We start from the raw sequence: 20,258 nt of genomic DNA, 5'->3' as shown, positions 1-20,258 counted from the left end.
TATCGTGTCTGAATCAAAAATTTCTCTATAATAAATGAGTAAAAAAACTATTAATTGGGATGTAAAAGAGATGATAAAAGAAACAACAGTTAAGAAAAGAAATGGAGAACTTATACCTGATGATATTCGATGTCTTATTGTGGGTCCATCTGGTTGTGGTAAGACTTTTCTGTTATTTAACTTTTTACTATAGCCAGGTTGGTTAAACAATATTTATTTCTACATATATTCTAAAAGCATGAATCAGCCAAAGTATGAACAATTAAAAGATCGATTTGAAAAAGCAGAACTAAAGTTCAAGAAGAAAATAGCAACGTTCTTAAGCAGTAACGATTGTATTGTACCTATTGATGAATGTGAGAAATACTCTGTTGTGTTTGACGATTACATTTTGGAGAACCAAGATACCGTTAGAAATTACTTTACGAGAGGTAGACATACACATTTACAGTTTCTATCTTGCAGAGACATATTCAAAAGTATCTAAACAGCTTATAAGAGATAAAGTTAACTTCCTATGCGTATTTAGACAAGATGATACTAATCTTAAACATGTGTATAACGAGTTTGTTGGAGGGGATATGCCTTATGGTAAATTTAAAGAGATATGTTCAAAATGTTGGCAAGAAGATTATGGTTTTATAGTAATTGATATGACAAGGAAGGTAAACAATGGTAACTACAGAAACAAGATAAAACACTTTATAAACGTTTGACGTTTTTTTCTCGTTTGACGTTTTAACGGTTTACGTTTTTTCGAAGTTTTTTAACGTTTTTTGACATTTTATGACGTTTGTTGGTTTTCTATATAATAAATGGATGAGAAAAAAATTAACAAGAATATTAAGTTAAAGGCGTTCTTGATAAAGGGCTTCAAATCTTGGAAGAAAGAAAGAGCAGGCATATACGATAAATTTAAGACCCAAGAACAACCTGTAATTGAAGCTATCCAAAATTTAGGAAGTGAGATCAAAGAAGTGGCAGAACAAAATAAAAATCTAATAACTGAACTTGTTTCAGCTGTACATAAGACGGCTTCAATATATCCTAGTCTACTAGAAACACCTAAAAAGATAACTTATGATAGTCCCCCAAGTGGTAGTGATACACCTATAACAGGAGAAATAAAACAAATGAGAAAACAAATTAAAGAGAAAGTCGAAGGAGTAGAGCCTTTAACAAGAGCACAATCATTTGGTAAGATTGCAACAAAATATTATAGTAGAAGAAATGATAGTGTATTTGGAATAAGAGCTGTTGAAGATGAAAGAATAATAAATAATATAGGAATTTCTGAAGTTAAAGCGAGTGGCGATGATTTGATGATTAATGGTAAAGCTTATAAAGGAACAGGTCGTTGGGAATTGTTAACGATGAATACTAATAAAACCATTGAAGATTAGGATGATGATGATTTTGAACAGTACAAGGAAATAATAATAGAATCAGATGCTGCCTTCCAAAATATAATCGAGATAGAAAAGTAGCATCTAATAGAGATTCTAAGTACATTAATATTATCAAGCCTATTTGGGATGATTATATTAAACCATATTTACCTCCAACACCAACAAGAAAACACCAAAGTCTGGGGAAGGAATAAAAATATACAACGAATTACTAAAATAATATATATGGATGGATGGTGAGAGAAAGTTAATTGATCGGTTAATAGTTATAGATGCAGAAGAAAAGGCTGGTAATAATAACTTTTATAATGAGAAAGTAGGTATAGTGAGTATGATTAATAATAAGCTTTCACAATTTATTCCTAATGATTCGAAAGGTATAGGTTATTTGATTAAGATCTTAAATACATTACCACCACGATTCCGGAATGATGAGAAGCTGGAAAAGGATTAGTAAATGACTTAATTAATAAATTACCATTTGAGTTACATATTCCTGGAATTTCGTACTGTGGCCCGGGCACTAAGCTATAAGAAAGGTTAAAAAGAGGTGATAAAGGTATTAACCCATTAGATGAGGCTTGTAAAGAGCACGATATAAACTACAGAGACAATAAAGATACAGAGTCAAGACATACTGCAGATAAGGAACTAGAAACTAAAGCATGGAATAGAGCATTTAGTAGTGATGCATCAATTGGTGAACGATTAGCTGCATTTGGAGTTGGTACTGCTATGAGTGCTAAGGTTAAGTTAGGATGGGGATTATAAGTTTTTAAATGTTATTATGTATAATTCTTTTATGGGTACATTCCATAAAATCGTTGTTTCAAGATTTTTTTATAATAAATGGATAGTATTGAGAGTTATGAGTTACAGAGTTTTAAACCTAACACAAGAACATTTAATAATTTGAATGAAGCTAACAGATATTGAGTTTAATTTCGATGTGGGGGATGGGTTTATACATCCACACAAAGCAGATTGTCATATGAATTTTGAAGTTGTTGGTGCATCAGCTGGAGGAACATTTGGTGCAAATGATACTATAAACTTGTAGATAACTTCTTACCATTCTTCTTTTCCCAAATTGAGGTTAGATAGCATGGAGTTGTTATAGATAAGATTGAACTATCTGAATAACATCTACAGCTATTGGAACATTAAAGATTTCCAAACCACAAGTTGAATATCTAAAACAAGTAGGATTTGAAACAGATGATAAACTTGGTCTACGAAAGGACTTTAGCGTTTTGTACCCATTAAGATTAATTCTTGGCTTTTTAAGTGATTATAAAGAGGTTATGTGGAAAGGTAGATTGAGAATAACATTTACAAAAGCAAACAAAAATAACGACGTCTTGTACAAATGGACTGGAACAGGAGCAGGTGCAACAGCTCCTCATGATGGAAAAATAACAATAAAGAATATGGAGATAAGAATGCCTAGTTTGAATACGAATCTAATTATGAAAAAGAGCTAAAGTTGAATATTCTTAAAGGACCTAAAATCATGTTTTCATTCCATACTTATCAGTGTGTTCAGAAGACTGTTATAGGTTCTTTCTTGGAGTTCGATGTTACTACTCAATTTAATTCTAGACAATTTGATATGCCTGATTTCGTAGTTGTAATGTTCCAAACTGATAGAAGTGATAAACAAACAGCAAATGCAAGTAATTTTGATCATTGTAAGGTAAAGAATATCTATCTTAAGAATGGAAGGAATGAGGTATTTCCAAAAGAATCAAGAAACTTAGATATTGCTAACAGGGATTATTTCAAGATGTACGAAGATTATACTGCATTTAAGAGAATAACATGTGGTAATACCGAAATGTACTATGATCCTAAAGTGTTTATAGCTAACAGACCAATGTATGTGATTAATTGTAGTAAGAGGAAGAATGTATCAGTAAATGAGAGAACAAACATAAAGATTGTAGTAGACTTTGCAGAAGCTGTGGCTGCTAATACTATATGCTATGCGATTTTAATTGGACAAAAGAACTTCACATACGACCCTAAGAACGAGAAAGTAGTAGAAGAGTTTTAGATAGTTAAATGTATTTTTGTGATGTTTATAGAGGTTCTCCATAAACATAAAAATAATTAAAAAGTTTTTTGTTAAAGATGAAAATTGAAGAGTGATTAGTGATTTTCTATATAATAAATACGATGGCGAGTCATATTGAGGTTTTAAATAACTTGGAAGTCTTGAGCAATGATTGATGAGATCATTAAAGATGGAATAAAAATCAAATACACTGGTCTAAAAGATAATTATCCAACTGTTGAGTTCTGCACGTAAATTTCAAATGGAAAGCGGTTTTATGAAATTTTCATAAAACGAACATTTTCCTTATAACAAATAAGCTATGGCTAATTATTTGAATAAGAAAAATGAGAATAAGAAAAAAGCATTGAGATTCCTTCGCATAGATGAGTTAGAAAGAGGTAAACCGTACGAGATAACATTATGGAAATTAATTCAAACACAACGTTATGGTCAAAGAGTCTTAGTACATTTAGATAAAAATATAAGACGTTATTACCACAAAGATATAATGATGATACTGAGCAAGTGTTGAAAGACATGAAAAAATATAAGCTGTTTGTTAAGTATGAAGGCTTGAAAGATTTAGATAATGGTTACAAAATACATCAGTTTTACTTTAGAAATGAATCTAAGAAATAACAAAAATTATTAAAAATTTTTTCTGAAGTAAAAAATGGAGTGGTTAGTATGGAGCCCCAAGAGAAATTTATTCTTAGTAATAATTTCAATGTAATTAGGAATGTTCAAGAAAGCACAGAAGTTGTCTTCGAAATTAATGGTTGTTTATTCAGCTTAAACTATGATCAATGGACTGAGTTTAAGAAATCATTGTTTCCTATAGAGAAGGAGTTAGCAGAAGATTTCATTATCAGTATCCAAACTTGTAATTTTAAGTATGTTTTAAATTATAGTTAATTGATTTTAAGAGTTTTGTGGTTACAAAGCCATAAAACTAAGATCTCTAGACATAAAAACGCAATGCCATTTGAATTTTAAAGATTCATATATAAATAAGGAAGTTGTTTTAGTTTTTGTAATAATATCCTTAGAGTTATACAACCTACAATACATTCAAAAGATTATTTCTCTATTGATTGTCGTTTGAATTTTGAAAATCGGTTAATATTTGGCGAAGCTATAACAAATTCAAAATTTCGGGAATTTTTTACGGGTTTATCTTTGAGTTTTCTGGAAAAAGTTATTCTTTAAAAAAGTCTTAGAATCTAATGTGTATTATGATAGTATTTTTTATTTTTCAAATATCTGAATTTTTATTTTCTGCAATGTTGCAAACTTGACCAAATTTGTTACTAGACTTAGTGATTTTTAATTTTATAGGTTGGCAACACTTATGGGTCAGCCAAACACTAATTGCCAAAAATTAATTATCAGTCCTCTCTTATAGGAACCAAGATATCCATAATTTTCATATTTTTCTTTTTAAATTTATCGGGTAGGTGACCATATTCAAGCAGTTACTCACTTATTCAATAGATGGCGTTAAATATCATTTAGTTTATTACTTTGCTAATAGATGGCTCTTGCTGTTGCCAAACGCTTCAAATAGGTATACGCTTCTCTAAGAGATGGCTCTGTCTTTATGCATCAGTTTCTTCTTGTGTGAATAAGAAAGTGAATTTTCTCTCCTACAGTAGCTCAGTTGCTTAGCGCGCGGTTCCATAGCGCTTGTGATTTGTTACTGACAACGTAGGTTCAAATCCTTGCCGAGGACTTGCGAATTTATATCTGCGGCCGGGGTATAAAATTTGTAATTTCTCAAGAAACTGTAAAGTGAGTTGAGCTAAGGCTTGTGTACCAACTCAGATGGCTACAGTGTCTTCACCTCTGACTCATGTGTGGGATGTGGCTGGGCGTCTCTGATGGTTGGAACCAACAAATTAGAAGGGGAGGGAAAGGGGAAATCTAGCGCCAGGGGTAGGATTGAGGACAACAAGATTGTGAGCTGTGTGGGTGAATGTTGTGACTCGTATTCCGATAGGTGACTATACCGAGGCTGGGTGGAAAGCACAAGTTCACTTACTGACCTCAAAGTAAGGAAGGAAGGTACATAGAAATTAAACAAAAAATCCTGGGATCTATCTGGGGAAAACAAGAACAAACATGAGCGCTGACCTCTCAGGCGGATCCTAGGATTTCTGCGACGGCAGTTTTGCTGAAATAAACTGATTTTTTAAATCATTTATTTAACCTATTTCTTATGATCTCGTGTTAGAGCGTTCTAGCACTGGTACTGGAATCGTTCAAATGAATCAGTGATAGATCATCTGTTCCAGCAATTGTTTTATTTATTATACATTACTTCTCATTGAATTATTTAAGTTAAATTTTAACCGATTTTAATGATTCAAGTGTCACATGAAAGCTTAGAAACTGGAGATAAAGATTCTGTAAATATATTTTGTGTAGGATCCCATTGTAAGATTTTTAGATGTAAGTTTTTATGATTTTAAATGTCATAAATGCCTATGCGCAGAGACAATACTCAATCTCACTTTGCGCTATCCTTCTGAGTTAAAGTGTAATGGTCAGCGGCGGCTTCGTAATTTTTTGGCAGTTAGGGATAGAGGGGAAAAGTGGGCTCGTAGTGTGCTATGTATGCTACTGGCGCCGATTTCGCTGTAAATTTGGGAGGTTCAGATGCAGAAGGTATATATATATATATATATATATATATGTGTGTGTGTGTGTGTGTGAATGTGTATGTGTGAGGATATTTTAAGACAAATTGCATTCAAATTATACCAAATGTTGCATATTCATAAATACAATTGGGAGGCCCACATGAGCTTTGGCGGGCCCGGGTCTCCTCGGCCCCCCAGGATCGGCGCCCTTGCCTCTAGACGAATATAAAGTTCTTATTTTGTTAGATTTTAACTTGGCATTTAGAGTTGTATAGCTTTTTTGGATGGAGTATTTTGCCCATCTTTTCTGGAAAAAATGGTATTTTTCCAAGAACATATGGTAATTAAACAGTCCACTTTCATACGCATATTAACAGGAAAAGGTGAGGCCTTTTGATTTTATATGAGTAATAGCGTGGTAGTATAATTTTAAAAATGTATACTGGCAACCCTGTAAAATTTCGTATTGTTTGCGAACAAATGTCTGCTAAAATCACCCGTTCCATACGTAAGCGTCCTTGACAATGTTTGATCCCCGAACTGTGCAGTCAATCTGTGACAAATTTCTGCCGCTGTAACTCCTTCACAAGTAAGAAATTTTATAATTATGCGTTGCGCAATGGAGGGGTGTACCCGTTTTCCGACAACATGAACGGTACTGACAAAATAGCGGGAAATATCTAACAGTACGTTCTCTCCACCCCCAGCGGTCCCGCCTAAACATAGCAGAAGTGCGCGGCCAGTCCTACCAACTGTTGATGTTCAGGAATAAATATGCCGTTTATATTTGAATCCCCTCGTATTTTCTGAATAAGTAATGGGGAATTCGAACATTAAAGAAAGTGCACATTTTATTCTTTCCCTTTTATGTGCTGAATTTTCAGTTTTTTGTTTGTTTGTTTGTTTTACAGTGGAAAGTTTCTACGCCAAGTTTCATTTTACTAGCTTAAGAGATTTGCGAGATATACTACTCTTTAAAAATCTGACCCCACCCTATTTACGATATGTATTTCCAAGAATTCTTTCTTATATCCTGCTTTCGTAAGAATTTTTTTAAAATTAAAATTTGACGAGTCTACTTGTAGTAGTATGTCCAGAAAGTCACTTATCTGAACTCTTTTATATGAGTACAGAAGATAAATACAGTCAAACAAATGGACTTTCATGAACAGTTTTTGATTTCTTATTCGTAAATTTCCCACCAGCTGTAGTTTTAAATTCACGCACTCTCAAGATCCAGGTTTCAAAAAGCTAAGAAACTGGAAATATAATAATAATAATAATAATATATGTGTTTATGTACGTGTGTAATATGTATATACTTTACTTATTGTCTTATTGAAGCTTTCGTAATTTGAAATATACTTTTGATTTGCTATTAATGTGAAAAAGCCTGCTCCCCTGGAAAAGTTTGCAGGCTACATCCCTAAATGACTATGTATTGATTTTTTCAAACGTATTGTGTTGCGTACTACATTAGTAATTTAGCGTTATTTCTTGATTTTTCTTGCTTATACATATCAACTCTATCAAAACACAATGTGAAATATAGTAACTGTCTGTGTTCATAATGTAGTATAGTCGGTATTTAATGTTCACTTGTGAAATATCTAGTGGACGTTTACGTTAATTAAGGAAATTTTGGTGAGCTTTTGTTCTATCTTTGGAAAGTTAGAGGGGGCTTTTGTCCTACTCTTAATAAAATACACTCCACAGCGTATATATATTGCAATTCTGAATGCTTGCTTGGTATCAGAAAAGTCTGGTAAAATATGCTTTTTACACATTTTTATTTAATTCTTTTTTAGGAATTTGTTGATTCTCGTATCTCCATTTGAAAGAAACGAATTTCTTAATCAATTATATATTTAATTCTTAAAATGAAATAAGTTTATAATGTAATTCATGCATAACTGCAGATTTTAAATTGGATTATTTGATTAACAATTTATATTTTGAGAGATTGTACGCATAAGCATACTTGATCACTACGTGTGAATGTACTAAAAAGAGCTCGTTGTTAAAAATTTGATTGACTGAATTCATTATTTTTACGGATCGTATATTTTATGTTTCGTATTATTTATAATACTTGTAGTTAAAAATTGTTTTGAAGTATTAAGAGGTGGGAGGGAATAAACTTTATTCACGCGGGACTTTTTGAGGCATTCCATGCATAAGTGTAGTCGAACACTATGTGTAAGCGTACTAAAAAGCTCATTATTAAAAATTCCTTTGGAAACTCTGCTTGTTTATTTGATTGCTTGTTGTGCAAACTCGTTGTTAAGTGTATGGTTGTGAATATCTTAAGAACTTGTAGAAGTTCTTGATGCTGAAGCAGTTTTCAGATAGGTCCCTCTTGATCATGCTCTGGAGACTAACTGAGGTGTATGCAAGCGTTTGGAACACTGATGAAGTGAAAGTTGCTGACGTATGTTATTAACGTTAGTGCTACATGATCAATGCATTAGCAAACAAGTATGGCGCCACGGTGAGCAGACTTGAAAGAAAGCCGCCATCCAATTAGCAACCAAGTATGGCCACACGGTGAGTAGATTTGAAAGAAACCCGCATCCCATTAGCAACCAAGGTTAATTCCCTAACGGTAAGTAGATTTGAAAGAAAACCACCAACTAATAGAAAAGAACTTTGGCTTCGCGTAATGTGAACACGTAATTACCTTGTGGGTATGAAAATAATTTAAATACAGCTTATGAGACACAAAATGTATATATAAAGATACATCATGCAGTCGTATGAGAAAAAGGAACATTGTAATACTAATATTGAAGTATCATCATCTGATGCCGAAACAGAATTATAGATTCATCTTTAGATTAAGAATTATATATTGACGGAATAGAATCACCATCACTAACAGTTTCAGGAACTCCACCCTCATCACTACCGATATTATCAAGAACATCAAGATTTTGGAGTTTAGACTGCTGTTGAAATACAAGGTGTACAAATTTGCTTCCGCCGTTTCCTCCCCCAAAATATGACGCTTTAATGAAACAAATTGCTTACCCAAGCATTATTCAAAGTATTGTCCATCGCTGGCCACTACTTTCTCCCATCTTTCGGGCAGCGTACGAATGCCGCGTCGAAAAAGTGTTTCATCTTTGGAGGCGTTCCACGAATCGATCCAGTTTTTTACTTCTTTGTAAGATAGGAAGTGTTGGTCAGCCAGGTCATGCGCCATTGATCGATAGAGGTGATAATCAGAGGGAGCGATGTCTGGAGAGTACGGCGGGTGGGGTAGGACTTCCCATCTTAACGTTTCCAAGTGCGTTTTGACCACTTTTGCAACGTGGGGTCGAGCGTTGTCGTGCTGTGTAATCACTTTGTCGTGCATCTCGCTGTATTGCGACCGGCCGTTTGTCCTTAATGCTCGGCTCAAACGCATTAATTGCGTTCGATAACGATCACCTGTGATTGTTTCTCTTGGTTTTAACAGCTCATAGTACACGACGCCGAGCTGTTCCCACGAAATGCAAAGCATGATCTTGGAGCCATGAATATTCGGTTTGGCCGTCGACGTGGAAGCATGGCCGGGATATCTCCATGATTTATTGCGTTTAGGGTTATCATAATAAATCCATTTTTCGTCCCCGGACACAATTCGATGCAGAAATCCCTTCCGGTTTTGCCTCTGAATCAACTGTTTACAAACACACAAATGACGTTCAACGTCTCTTGGTTTCAACTCATACGAGACCCAAGTTCCTTCTTTCTGAATCATACCCATGGCTTTGAGTCGTTTTGAAATGGCTTGCTGTGTCACTCCCAATGATTGTGCCAATTCTTGAGTTTCACGCGAGTCTTCACTCAGCAATGTCTCCAATTCTGCATCTTCGAAAACTTTCTGTCTTCCGCCACTATGCCGGTCTTCGACGTTAAAGTCACCGTTCTTGAAGCGTTGAAACCACTCACGACACGTTCTCTCACTAATAGCGTCCTCACCATGAGTACTTGAGAGCATTCGATGAGCCTAAGCCGCAGTTTTCTTCATATTAAAACAAAAAAGTAGAACCTCCCGCAAATGGCGAGAATTTGGCTCGTAAACTGACATTTTCAATCGAGAACAACTTTACGATGTTCACACAAATCGACTAATGCTTGAATGGGGTTATGTTGACAGAGGTCCAAGCTAACTGCCTGACGTCTGCGATCTGTTTATTTCGACCGCTACTTACCGTTGTAGCCACCTATCGGAAAACGGCGGAAGCAAAGTTGTACACCTTATAGCAAAAAGTGGATCAAGAATGTATACAGAAGGCTATTGAAAAATGGGATTTTAACGATACATTAATATGCGACGGGTGTAGAGAAAGATCCTATCATGATTATGCTCATGATTGTATGAATGTAACCCCAAAACCATTGGAAACCCGTGCACGGAGTATTATAGCAAGACCTAGTGTTGAAGATGTGTTTTACCTGTAAGACAAGACACATTATTGTAATATTAACAAGAGAAAAATTTTATGAACCATTTGGAAATATTAAGCGGAATTATATAATCCGGAATTACTGGAGGTTCTATTAAGGAAAGACAGACAGAAATCAAACATTCCAGAGTGATAAATGTATTCAAATCGTGGTAGTGTTTCATGTGTGTTATGTACTGCTGAAAATATTAATGTAAATCGTGTATTGAAAACAATAAATGTATACTTACGTAATAATAATACATTAGAATGCATGAAATGCAAATCAAATATTCTTCATGATTGTACTCGTCTTCATAATACTGGATCATTTGCAGCAAAGTACTTATCTCCATAAAACTCTTAATGTACTTTTTGAAGTGTATGAGCAAGAACAGTAAAATCACATTTATATGTTTTATGAGTAAAACATATGATATTTTAAGAAATACAAAATTGGACAAATTATACCATTTTTCATTCAGTGCACAAATGAAATTTCACCATGCGTAAATCAATTTATTATTGACATGAAAAATTTTAAAACGAATTTATTATTCATGATTTTTGTCTAAGCGCATGGAATGATACAGAAAATTTCCACTGCTTGGTAAATTCTCCAATTGATTATAATTTATTGTCATTAGGATGCCAAAAACAAATTGATTGGCTAACATTAAATTTACACGGTTTGAAGTGGGATAGTAAAACTGGATATACTGTATCGTTCATACGCAAAATTGTATATCATATATGTGCGAGGAATTCAACCTTTTATTGCAAATGTCTAGAGAAATCTATTTGGATTACGAGAATATTTGCATTAGATAATGTTATTGATTTAGAACCAAAACTTTGTCCTTTATTAAACGACTTGTGTGGAAATACATTTAATGAATATTGTTCTTTTCCTACAAATAATGTAAAGAAATCAGGATGTGCATATCGTAACGCACAACAGTTGAATTATTGGTGGAAATATGAAAGATCAACAGCATTAACTAATGCATTATCAAGATTATAATGTAGAATTGTAAATAAAATGCAGGAATATAATTTTAAAAAATATAAAAATTTAAAAATGTGAAAAAAATTGTATGTATATAAAAATAAAAAAAATTGTAAATATATAATAAAAATAAAAATATTTGGGTTTTCTTTTTAAAATGTTCTTTACATGATTATAAACAATATCATTCATTATCAAATTTTGTTAAACATTTTTAAACACTTTTGAAATGATTGAGTGCTAATAATATGATGCAAGAAGAATAAAACAAAATATCCACACAACACAGATTCATAATATTGATATTGCTTACTATTTGTAAAATATATTTTAGTATTTTTGATAAAAAGTTTTTTTTATTTTCTTGGGAATGCCCATTGCAAGACTATCAAAGTAGAAACCATGTTTTTCGTTGATGTACACAGCAACCCAGTGCGAACCAATAGAATCGGACGTATCAAAATTAATTATAAGTGCAGCAGGTGGTTCTACCATTACAGGAAGTTTGTCAGTTGGGTAAATTCCAGTAATACTTGCACCAGTCACTTTATCAATTAGTAACACTTTTAACAATTCGTCACTATACATGATGATTATTTTTTTAATTGTAGTAGGAAAATAATTTTCATTGTTATCCACATGTAAAACATAATCATACAATTTTACATATTCACTATATAATAGTGCTTCATGAACACTGCTCCTATATTGTCCAAAACGATGTTTATTATGTGTACACTTGTGAACGTCAAAACTTAATGCAGTATACTTTGTACAGTTTATTTCTTCTAAATTTGTAACTTCTCTGAAGAATTTCCTGAAGAAAATACTTTCTAGTTATTCCATATATGTAAATACTGGTAGCATTTGAACAATATGATTGAAGTATCTCCTTAGGATGTGAATACTCTACATAGCCTTCGTGCCAGGTAATGCCATACACATTTTCACTTAAATACTTGTTTGTACTTATGATTGGCTCAGATATCTTATTTAATGGATATGGTGGTTTAAATATCCAATTTTGAAAAAAGGAACGTCGGGATTTACAATGGCTAACTCCTTTACAATAAACTCATCTTCGTTATCGTAATACACCGAGAAGTGTACAATAACAAGCATTATACTCAACTAAATAAATTAAAAGGTGTTATCAGTATAAATATTTCTTTGTCTACTTGTGCTAAGGAATCGAATTGTGCATACACGATACATATAACCGGTTCAGTTAAAGTTTCTGAAAATGATACTTTTAAATTTACAAGAGAATCACAAACTACATCCCATGTATTATCATCTAAAGTTCCTGTTGGAGATAAAAGCACATAGATCATATCCATTAGGATATTCTTCAAGAGTAACAGTATATGATTAATTTTGGTAATATATACCAGTACCTGGTATCAGAGTATAGTAACTTAAAAGGTATAAATCATTATTAAAATCAGAAGTGAGGGGGTTGGAAGGAAATTATTCCGACATGTAATTGCAGTTTGTTAACGTTAAAATTTTGAAACTCATAGGGACTAAGATGTGATTTTCCATTGAAGGCTGTGTTGGAAATGAAACCAATAACCAGGCCTTTAGGAACATTACCCAGGAAGAGATTATCAAAATTGTAAGACTTGACTTGTGCAGGAATAGTAGATCATCTTGTTTCTACTCTTGTGAGAGGTAACTTGACTGTTTCTGAAACCATTTGCGTATTTAATTGCATAGCTAAATCTGTAGGTACATCAATACGTCGTACATGAAGAATAACTTCCTGAAGTACAACTTTATAACTTGTATTTTCAGGATACATTAAGCAAAAGTTATCTTTACTGCGATGTAATTTTATACGTAAACTTACTTTATTGGGAAGCATTCGATCTAAACTTACAATATCAGTATGAAGACGTCCGTACATTTGAAAAGATTTACTATTTTTTACTTTATTAGCACGTTTTTCAAAACCAGCATTTGTATTATCCAATTTATTAAATTGCTTTGCAGTATCTTTATGCCACATGGCACATGCTAAATGTGTTTGAGAAGCATCATAAGAATATTTTAATAATGTTTCAATGTATGCACAATAAGGATTAAATCCTGATGAACTAATTAATTTATCATTTAACGAAATATCAAGTTGACTAAATAATGAATGTAGGAAATTATTTACTGGTGCAACTATCATCTGCAGTTAAATTTTTATCATCAGCTTTTGTAATTTTAGAACGTACATAAAGATATAGATATGCAGGATGAATAAATTTCCCTGTTTCTCCAGGAATAACAAATTCAATAGGATCTTCAGAGGTTAATGTAGAAATACGTCGATATTCAGCATTTGTAGTTGCTTCAATAGCTGTTTGTGTCATAGGTATAGAAAAGAAATCAAATTCATTGGTACAACATTCAGAACTATCCGAATTTATGAGACATTATGAGATGATATCGTTTATATGTTTACGTTTTGTTGGTGGTCTAAATTTTACAATTGTAGGAGCTTTTCTTTTGCGTGACCGTCTCTTACCGCTACCAGTTAACAACTGTCCAACTTTATTAATGGCTTTTTGTCTTTAAATTATAACCAGCTTCTTTTCCACGCGCACGAACAGATTCTTTAAATGGACGATTTTCAAATACATCACCCGCAACTTGCATACCTGTTTTAATACTTGACGCCCCACAGTTTTTGCACCTTTTTAAGGAATGGAAAGCAAAACGAAATAATTCTTTAAAAACTTCCTATACCGTGTCCCCTTTGATATACAGATCCTGAAAAATATGGTATTCCACGTCCCCGATGATAACACGTCTAGATCTCATCTTTTTATTATTATTATTATTTAATAGATGCAGGAGAACGCTTAAAATGAAGTGTTACGGTCAGTGTCCCAGATCGAAATAGCAAATTTCGTTCTGTGTGATCTTTTACTAATATTTCAATTGTGTTAAAATAAAATTTTGCTAATCGCATATAATGTATATCTTCAAAGGTAATTGTTTGAACTTTTCCGTATTTAATATCAGAGATTTTTGCTATACGTAATAATGGTGCTTTTGTATCGCCTAAAAATTGATATTGTATAATATCTGTATAAATAAAAATTTTATCTGGATATCAAATATCTAAGTATGGTTGTTTGATCCACGACGTTCTTTTATAAGATCTGATTTTTCAGAAAAAAACTAATTGTAAAGCTAATGTTGGTGACAATGTAACAGATTCTACACGTTCATCACATTCAATGTGTATAATATTTGAAAAGCTAAATATTATAAATCTTGATATTGCACTTAATTCATCTATTAAATGATGAATGGATGGGGAATATCCAACAACTTTACTTTTCATAGGCTCTGCATTTTTAAATTTTACCATATAACATTTTCACCTTCGGTAACATTATAACATGTTAATGGAATATGTACTTCACTTAACCCTACGTCGGGTTCTGATAATCGTATATTATTTTTTAATTGATTAATGTGTTGGACTATTTGTAGGATATACATTTGTACTAGCGTTTGAAACTAATGTAATATAATGTGATGTAAAAACTAGCATCAATCCTTTCATAATTCTTTTTCGTTTAAAGTGAAGTGTAAGTTTTGTTCCGAAACGAAATGGTAATTTTAATCCGTGTTCATCTTTTAAGGTTACTTCTATCGTATCAAAATATTTCTTTTCAACTTTAACATAATGCGGTGTATGAAATACAAAAAAAATTACATGACCGTGTTGTACATTATATACACTAAGATTTCGAACTATTGGTCCGATATTTTGTTGCTGTTTTACAATATCAACGCACACATTCATTGTATTGGGAATATTATATTCTAAATCACATGGAAATTTTCCGTGTGTTAATATTAAATCAACATTTCAAACTTTTGTGTATATTATATTTTTAATATCAAGTGTGTTTCCATTAATAAATCCAAAAATATGTTGTAATCCCGGTGTAATACCAATCATACACTGATCTAATTTTAAAGAATGTTTAATAACAATTTAATTTTTATTTTGTAAATATTGTAACATACGAACATTTTCAGGAATCAACTGAAGAATAGATTCAATAGAAGAAGAATATCCAGGTGTTATTGGAATATGATGACGTTCAACTTTATCATCGATAACAGTAGTAATTATTATGTCTTCATTTTCGCCAAGATTATAAAAAATCCACTGAATATTAATTTGTGTTAATGCAACACCCCATTCCACATCACTTAAATCAATAGGTTGTGCTAATTTAACTCGAAATGAAGCTGTAGTATGATTATCGAAAAGTTTACTACTGGCATTTGAAGGAGGAGTAACGTAAAAGCCATGTGTAAAGTTTCAAGTCATTTTGCAGACTGAATAGATTCTGATCTAATCCAAGAATTCATACTTGCCGGATATCCTAGCCATTTCACATACATCCAACCATTTTTACGTTTTAATAGTTTCTCAATTAGATAAGTTTTTTCTGAATTTATAATTACTTTTTGTAATACATCTGCATAAAATATTCCTTTAATTTCTTCGCCATTCCAATCTTTTAATTTATAAGTGACAGGATTTGATTTAATACATTTATCTACAATAAATATTTCTTGCGACCATTTAGGTAAATATCCTTTTTCTAATATATGTTTATACTTACTAACACGTACATACCGGTAATCACCCGTACTAAATTTACAACTTGTATTTTTTATTTACCGTATTTCCGAATAATGTTTTCCACACTTGATTTATATTGGAATAATTTACTTGTGCGGGTGTCATTTTAATATTTGAATGATGTGAATGATTATAATTGTTTACAATTTGATCTAAAACCTTAATATATCGATAAGTATTTTTTTGCGGTAAAATATCGATATAACCTTTCTTTTAATGTTCTTATAAAACGTTCTGCTAAAGCACATTTAATTTCGGAATGGACACTATAAGGATAAATTTCTATTCTTTAAGCAATTGTTTTACATGACGATTATAAAATTCTGTTCATAAATCTGTTTGTATATTAAAGACGGGTAACTTGCAATTTTTTAAAAAAAAAATTCTTGCTTTTGCCATTTCAGAACCTTTTTGTTTCTAATGGAACACAATATGCATAACGTGAAAAATATCAATACAACAAAATATATATTTATAATTTTTATTATACTTTGCAATATTTTGCATATCTGCTAAATCCATTTATAATGTCATTTGCTGCACTAACATAATACATTTTCCGTTTAAAAATTTACGAGCTGGTGCATGTAATGTATAAGCATCTTGAGAAGCTAACCAATTTTTAGTTTTCTTTTTAGACAAGTTTGTTATACGATGTAATGTTTGTATACTCGACAAAGAACCATGATTTGAAAAATCATAATATATTTTTGATAATTTTGTCATTTTACATACTATATTCTTTCCAATGTTTAAATAAATTAGATACTGCTGTAGGACTAGACAGTGATTTTCTTAATTTACGTTTGTCTTTTACTACTACTACTACTACTACTAATATTGAGTTTTGATGCTGGAGTGCCAATAAATTCTGTAGGAACATTAAGATAATCTAATAAATTTTTAAATGAATGAATACCTATAGGATTTTTGAATATTTTCTTGTACGAACATCATTTACTAAATCTATAATATTTGAACCATGTATTGTTTTCCCTTGGATATATACTATGCCAGACTTATCCAATTGAATTTTATCAGACTTTTTCAATTGTTTTAATAATAGATCTTGTTTTCCTACGTGGTGTTTTTGGTACTAATTGTAAAATGTCTGATACAAATGGTAAAATAGCAGTATTGTTATCATGCTGGAAAGTTGATGATTTTCCTTTTTCTTCTTCCTGTATAACAGGTAATGCAATAGGTTTATGTGAAGATGTATATTGTAAATAACGATGCAAAGCTTGCTGATATAATTTCCACTTTTGTTGAACACTAAGATCATGGCGTTTTAAAATATTATTCATTTCTTCATTTAAACGTGATTGATGAAGATTGGATCGAATTTCGTGTACAGCATTTTCAGGAACTAAAATCATTTTACGTAATTCTGACATGGTTATCGACTAAAAATACTACTACCTACTGCTGCAAGAAGTGGTCCCAAGATTAATGGTAGAAGAGCACCACCATTTTGTACTAACATTTTTTCTTTTTTAACGCTGTACGCTGCTAGAAAAAGCACGCAAGATCTTTTTATGTCTACGTAATCGTTGCTCTTGACGAGGATTTAAAGGGATGTTTCCTTTTATTGTGTTTCAGCCACTTGAGAAATTGTTCTTGTTAAATCCCCTTAAGCATTTTTGTAAAATTTGTATTTTTGCATTTGCACAGAGCACGGACCGTGCTGTAATGTTGTTTCACCTTCAACATCTTGACTCGAACTAAATAAAAATTTCTGTATGAGTGTCTTTTACGTTAGCGTAGACATACATGATTTCATTAGGAAAAATATTTGTACGTATTCGCAATGCATCGTTTGTTTTTTGGGTTAAGTCAAATAACAAATAAGTGTGAGGCTCACGTGTTACTTCCTCGAACACATTCACGATTTCCTTACTATATCGAGGTATAATCTGCCTTGCTAAATATTGTATTTGTAATTTATCACGAGGATTTTTAAATACTATTATATAATGTGCGTTTAAACTAATATCACTTGCATGTTTTCCTTTTGGAAATAAATTTTGAATAATAAATATTACAGTCAACTTTTTATGATATGCAAACTTTGTAAATAAATTAGCAACACCACCATTGGTTTCTGATATTAAATCATCAAGTATTAATAATGAATTTTCTTTAATTTCAAAATTATCCATGTCAGGTATTCCCTCTACGAAACGTATTTTTGCACGTGTGTCCAAGTTTGGTATTACTGCGCCGTAACACCAAACAATTTCAATAAATTTTATACTAAACATTTGATCACGTTCATTAAGTAATCGATTTACAAAACATGTTTTCACCGCCCTTGACGGGCGTGCAATTAAAATAGTAGAGGAATGTTGAAACTTTAACATCTTGTACTCAAATGAATGCATACAATAGAACTTTTGCTTTCTATACACACTCACACAGAAATAAAAAATTAAAGCTTGTGTTGACTAGATTTAACGACTTTTTATAAAAATGCAACAAGAAAAATTAAAGCTTGTAATTACTAGATTTAACACCGAGTTTTCATAACAACCAAATATTTAATGCTGCCGCTTGCATATCAAGCGAAATATTTAATTGCTACGCCTGTTCTGACCTTGCATACCAAGCAAAATGTTTTATGCTTATGCTTGCATAGCAAGCGAAATATTTAATGGCTACGCCTGTTCTGAGCTTACATTGCACGTAAAATATTTAATGGCTACGCCTGTTCTGAGCTTGCATAGCAAGCGAAATATTTAATGGCTACGCTTATTCTGAGCTTGTATGACAAGCGAAATATTTAGGCTACACTTGTTTTGAGCTTGCATGGCAAGTGAAATATTTTATGGTTACACTTGTTTTGAGCTTGCATTGCAAGTGAATAAAGAAAAAAGACACTCATTCAGATTACATTCACTCGTTCGTGGGCCTATAACCGAAACGTACATTGCCCGTTTTTGTATAGGTTCATCGTCAGTTACGTCAAGCTCGTCAATACTTTTACGTTTTTTATTGACCTCACGGTGTGTCTTTGTTTCTGTACAGCTAAAGATACGAAACCATGGTCTACGCACGATATTTTTGGATTTTCTACGCACGATTTGTTATTTGGATTTTCTATTATTATGGACTCTAATTGTCCAGACATTAATTTATAAAAACTCTCCAAGTTAATTTTCTGAGAGGTTCTATCGTTTAGTGTTATACCTCTAATTTTGAGTATATGCCGAACATCCCCTTTGGCATTAATTAGCCTATAACAGTAATTTTTGGCGCCTAAACTATCAACCTTATGCAATTTTATCAGTTAGATCACCCAAATAGTTTCCGAGCGGTAACAAAGATTCCTCATCTTTTTTCTGTACATACATAATACTGTCGGTGTCACAGTAGATTGCTGTCTGATCCAACAGTCGTCAATAGTTTGTACAGTTCAAGTCTATCCCATGAAGTAATAAAGGCAGCTAAAATGACATTTGAAAATTCGACAGAGGTATTTTCAGTCTCAATGTCTCTGTACGTGATAATTAAATGATCATCATTAATTGGGACCACACTTTGAATTTCATACCTAGCCGTTGTTAAATTACTAAGAAACTACACTACTATTAACACTACTGTTAAATAACTAAGAAACTAAGATTACACTATTCGACATATTAGTACGCTGTCCCCATTTTCCATATAATAAGTTGAGGTAAAGTTTTGCACATTGCCTCAATCCTGGGTTCGACCTAATGGTATCATAATTTAAATGTATGCCTTCATGGGCATAATAGACCTCGATATATTTTTGCTTGTGTTCTTCAGTTTTACAATAAGCAGGAAAACGAGAAGCATCCTGCTTCATCTGAAGGATGGAATTCACATTACTTCCAAACCACCTGAATTCCCCTCTTCAGGATCCATGAGTTCAAATTCCCATATTTCATGTATATCGAGTATTTTGTACCCTTTTTGAACAGCCAGGTGTAACTCTGGAGTACAAAATGTTCCTGTAAGAGCACATTCAGCATCACTATGAGTACAATCGTTAGTGTTTTCCTCCTCCATACATG

Source organism: Thermobia domestica, unplaced genomic scaffold (genome assembly GCF_964235325.1).
Source record: "Thermobia domestica unplaced genomic scaffold, izTheDome1.hap1.1 HAP1_SCAFFOLD_669, whole genome shotgun sequence".
Lineage (NCBI taxonomy): Eukaryota > Metazoa > Arthropoda > Insecta > Zygentoma > Lepismatidae > Thermobia > Thermobia domestica.
The sequence above is the reverse complement of the archived record's forward strand: the minus strand, read 5'-3'. Positions refer to the sequence as shown.